This window comes from Carlito syrichta, unplaced genomic scaffold (assembly GCF_000164805.1).
Source record: "Carlito syrichta isolate Samal-C Ts95f unplaced genomic scaffold, Tarsius_syrichta-2.0.1 Scaffold303358, whole genome shotgun sequence".
Lineage (NCBI taxonomy): Eukaryota > Metazoa > Chordata > Mammalia > Primates > Tarsiidae > Carlito > Carlito syrichta.
Genome location: NW_007247454.1, coordinates 465,318 through 470,868, shown reverse-complemented (window position 1 = coordinate 470,868; position 5,551 = coordinate 465,318).

Genomic DNA, 5,551 nt, shown 5'->3' with positions numbered 1-5,551 from the left:
GACTCTCCCTCCCCTCGCGGCCGCGGCTGCCTCCGCCTCCCTCTCTCGCTCCAGCCGCCGCGGCGGCCGCGGCCGGCGCCATCTTGGCAGTGACGGAGGCGCGGGGGCGGGTCCTGCGCCCACGAGCGCCAATCGCAGGCCGGTCTGGCCCGAGGGGCGGGAAGGCCTCGTCGGGGGTCATGGGGTCCTAGCGCCGGCCTCGCGGGAGGGGGCGGGGCCGAGGCTGGCAGAGAAGCGCGACAGGGTTCCCTGCGGGGTGGAGAGATGCCCGGCCCCGGCGGGCGTGGGCGAGGCCGGCGCCCGCTTCCCCTTCTCCCTCCCGGAGGCGCGTGGACTCCGCTCTCGCCGCGACCCGCCTCTCCCGCCGGCGGCTCCTGGAAACTCCCTGCGGGCCGGCCGCCACCGCGCGGGTTTCGAGCCGGAGACAGAAGACCGAGGACCGCGGGAAGCCCGGGGAGTTTCTCCGAGAAGTCCCCTGATGAGATGCCCCTCGTGGGTCCAAAGGTGTGGCCGGCTTGAAACTGCCAGTGGCCGGGCGTTCAAGGCTGTTGGCAGAGGAGTGCGCTGGAGGCCGATCACCCCCAGGGCTGCCAGAGTGCTAAATTCCATGTTACGTCGAGGTGCCGGGCACAGTGCCTGACAGCGCTCCATAAGTTGAGGAAGAGGGACCCTACAAATCCCCGTTTTCTTTTTTTTTGTTTTTAAGATGTGGGGTATCAAATCCCCGTTTCAAGCCAGCATTCCCTGAATTGCACAGTCAGTCGGTCAGCAAACATTCACTGAAACCCAGGCGGAGGGGATGAGTGGAGAGGGAAAGAGCAACCCTGCACCTGGGAGCTGCAGTCTGGCGGGAGATGAGACTAGTCCTCCACCACTTTGGGAGGGAAACATGGTATAAAGGTTATGAACAGAATCCTAATTATGGGGTAGCAAATTACAGTGTGGTTGAAAGAAACAGTGATCAGGGCAGGCCCTTGAAGGATGAGAAGAAGGCAGTTACGTGAGGAAGGCCTGGGAGCCGTTAAGACCAAGGGAGAAGCTATGCAAAGGCCCTGTGGTGGGAAAGGACTTGTCCGTGGTGCTGAAGGGTCCTATGCTACACGGAGGAGCTGAGACCCGGATCGGGGGTGGGTGGGCCAGTCCTGCAGTGCGTGGGAAGACAGAAACAAGGCTAGACTTACTCCAGTTTCTTTTCTTCTTTTTAGTTCCTTTTTTAAATTTTTTATTTTAAAGATATGGGGTATAATTCAGGGTTAGGTATACAAATGTTCATTATGCAAGTACCCTTGTTGATTAGCTGTGCCCGCCCACCCCCCGGCAGTTCCCCTATCCTTTTCTTATAGTATTATGATAATTGTTCAAGGTCCACTTATCAGTGAGAACACGTGATACTCAGTTCTTTGTTTCTGTGATAGATCACTCAGTATTATAGACTTTAAGTCGACCCAAGTTGCTGTGAGGTTCATAATTTTGTCCTTTTATGGCTGCATAATATTCCATCGTGTATATGTACCATGTTGGATTTTTTTTAATCCAGTCCTCTTTTGATGGGCAGTACGGTTGGTTCCATGTTTTTGCTATTGTGAACAATGCTGCAATAAACATATGTGTGCAGGTATCTTTTCCATAGAGTGATTTGAGTTCCTCCTGGTATATTCCCAGTAGGGAAATTGTGGGGTCATATGGAAGGTCAATTTTTAGAACTTTTAGGAATCGTCAAACTGTTTTCCACAGAATCTACACTCCAACCAATGGTGTAGAAGTGTTTGCTTCCCCCCCCCACATCCTCTCCAGCATGTGTTGTTTTCTGAGTTATTGATGATGGCCATCCTGACTGAAGTTAGGTGGTATCTCAGTGTAGTTTTAATTTGCATTTCTTTGATGACTAGTGAGGTTGGGCATTTCTTCATTTATCTGTTGGCTGCTCGTATGTCTTCTTTTGAGAAGTGTGTATTCATATCTTTTGCCCATTTTGTAATGGGGCAGTTTGGTTTTTTTCTTTTCGGCATGTTTGAGTTCCTTGTAGATCCTTTGTCAGACATGCAGTTGGCAAATATTTTTTCCCAGTCTGTGGGCTGTCTCCCTGTTCTCTTGATGGTTTCTTTGGCTTTGCAGAAGCTTGTCAGTTTGATGAGGTCCCACTTGTCTATCTTATCTCTTAGAGCATGGGCACTTGGTGTTTTGATCAGAAATTGGTTGCCAGTTTCAATTTCATAAGTTTGAGGTTTTACATTCAGGTCTTTGATCCATTTAGAGTTGATTTTTGTGTATGGTGATAGATAGGGGTCTTGCTTTAATCTTCTACATGTGGTCAGCCAGTTTTCTCAACACCATTTACTGAACAGGTTCTCCAGTTTAAAGAGGAAGCTATGGAAGGGTACTAAGAAGGGAACTACTATTAGAGCAAGGGGGTTGGGAATAGTGGTGTTTGCAGCGTGACTATATTTATAGGTATATATTTTATATGTCAGGGAATATGTGGACCAAAGAACTGGATTTAAAGTTCAAAACAAAGATGGGCACAGTGGCTCATGTCTGTCATCCCAGCACTTTGGGAGGCAGAGGCGAGGGCATTGCCTGAGCCCAGGAGTTCCAACCTGGGCAACTTGGTGAGACCTTGTCTCTACAGTAAATAAAATAATTAGCCAGGTGTTCCAGCTACTTGGAAGGCTGAGGAGGAAGGATCACTTGAGCTCTGAAGGTCGAGACTCTGGTGGCTGTGATCACGCCACTGTGCTCCAACCTGGGTGATAGAGTGAGACTCCAACTCAAAAAAAAAAAAAGTCTGGTATTGAGCCTCTTTAACACTTAGTTGACCAAATTATATATCCTGATCTTCAGTTTCCTTATTGTTAAAAAAAAAAAGTGAACCTCAAATAACATTATGCACAGAAAAACACTGTTTTCACTGAAAATTGCTAAATAATGTAACATTTCTGTTTCCTATGTCTTGTCAGTATCATTTGCCTAATAAATGCTATTCGATGAGTACATGTGTGCTTTCTTTTACTGAATGCAAGTAGTCATCTAAACCAGTCATTCTTAGTCATTTTTGCACAATGTGCTGCTAGGGAAAAGAATATGGCCTATGGTGTGTAATTTTTTTTTCTGTAGTTCCAAATGTATTTTAAAGTGCTTAGCTTCCCAATTTTCTATAAAAGTTGCTGCATATCAAGACATGAATTTTTTTGTGGTAAAATACATAACATAAAGTTTCCCACTTTAACCATGTTTAAGTGTACAGTTCCATGACGTTAAGTGCATTCACACTGTTGCACGTCACCGCCATCCCTTTCCCCCTTCTCCCCCTTCCCAGCCCCTGACAACTACTATTCAACTTTCAAAGATAATATATCTTTTTAAGGTATCAGCGAATTTTTCTTCCCACCCCCAAAAAGCAGTACATAGGCTTGACCATAAGTAGAACTATTTGCTTCAGTTGAAAGGTTCAGTGGACCATGGCATATACCACTGCCAAGAAATGAGGATTATGTAAACTTTGAGCTCAGCTGGCTTCATGCAGTGCTAATGAGGAGTGCTGCTGTAGGAGCAATTAACTTAGCTCTAGAACCCTGTGTCCCATCACCATGAAGGGTGCTCTCTTAGCACCTGCCCCCAATTCATGCACAACTGCTCTGAATGCATATCTCATTAGTGCTATTGATTTTCATTTAAAAAAATACATGATTCTATTGGAAAACATCCATCATTTAAAAAAATACATGATTCTATTGGAAAACATCATCCTAACTCAGGAACAGAACACCAAATGTGCTGGACACAGTGGCTCACACCAGTAATTCCAGCACTTTGGGAGTCTGAGGCAGGAGGATTGCTTGAGTCTAGGGGTTTGAGACCAGCCTGGGCAACATAGCAAGACTTCATTTCTACAAAAAAATAAAAAACTAGCCAAGCGTGGGGCACACACCTGTGGTCCCAGCTACTCGGGAAGCTGAAGTGGAAGGATCACCTGAGCCCAGCAGGTCAAGTCTGTGGTAAGCCATGATCATGACCCTGCACTCCATCCTGGGTGACACAGTGAGAAAAAAAAAATGAAAAGAGAACCAAACATCACATGATTTTGCTGATAAGTGGGAGCTTAACTAAGGATCTTTCAAGATACACTGGAAGACATATAATAGACACTAGAGACTCAGAAGGGGGATGGGGAAGGGGTGGAGCGACAAAAAGTCACCTGTCCAGTATATTGTGCACAGGTTGGGGGTGGAGGCTACGCTTGAAGCCCAGACTTCTTCGCCATTATGCAATGTTTCCGTGTAGCCAAAAACTAAAAATAAGTGATTCTAACTCTGGGTACATTCAACTTTAAAAGTTACTCTTCAGCTGGGCTCGGTGGCTCAGCCTGTAATCCCGCGCCTTTGGGAGGCTAAGGTGAGTGGATTGCCTGAGTCCATGGGTTCGAGACCCACCTGGGCAGTGAGACCTCATCTCTACAATAAATCAAAAAAATCAGCCGGGCGTGGTAGCACATGCCTGTAATTCCGGCTACTTGGAAGACTGAGGCAGAAGGATCGCCAGAGCCCAGCAGGTCAGCAGGTCGAGCCTCTGCACTCCAGTCTGGGCGACAGAGTGAGACTCCAACTCAAAACAAACAAACAAAAAAGTCACTCTTCAGTGAAGAATGAATTGGAAAAGGGAGAAAGAGAAGAAAACAAGGTGTTGCCACCTCCCAAGTAACTAGGTCTTCTATAAAGTGATGGGCATCAAAAGGTCAGGATTTTGATCTCCAAACACATGGTGTTAGCAACTTTTTTTTTCCTTTAATTTTTTTATTTTAAAGATGTAGGGTACAATTCAGGGTTAGGTATACAAATGTTCATTATGCAGGTACCCTTGAACTTTTTTATTTTTAAATATTTTTATTTATGTTTACATAAATGTATATGTATACTTTATTTTTTAGAATGGGGTCTCGTGCTGTCACCCAGGCAACCATCCTCCTACCTCAGCCTCCCCAGGGCCTGCTGCCATGCCCAGCTAATTTTAAAATTTTCTATAGAGATGAGGTCTCACTATGTTGCCAGGATGGTCTCAAACTCCTGGGCTCAATCCATCCTCCAGCCTCAGTCACCCAAAGTGCTGAAATTATAGGCATCAGCTACCACACCAGCAGTAACTTTTTAAAAAGTACATATTCATGAAATGTTCCATAATTTTTAAAAAAAGTACATCCCAGATGTAACACTTTAATGCCATTAAACAAAAAGCCAACTCCTCTTTACTGGGTTGGGTTGCCCTCCCCACTGCCAATATCACTCACAGTGTTTTTGTAGCCAGTATGAAGGCACAGCTTTTGGTCAGCCAGTAGTTGCAAGGTGAAGGAACACAAGGGGACTTTTGGGGGTGATGAATGTGCTCCTTATCTTGGTTGTAGCCATGAGTTCACAGGTGTATCCATGTGTTACATTTACCAAGCAGCACACTTTGCATGTGTACAGTCTTCTGTCTATCAATTAGACCTTGATACAGCATAAAAAGCTTTTTTGAAAGTCCAACCAAAGCCAAGTATGGTGGCTCACGCCTGTAATCT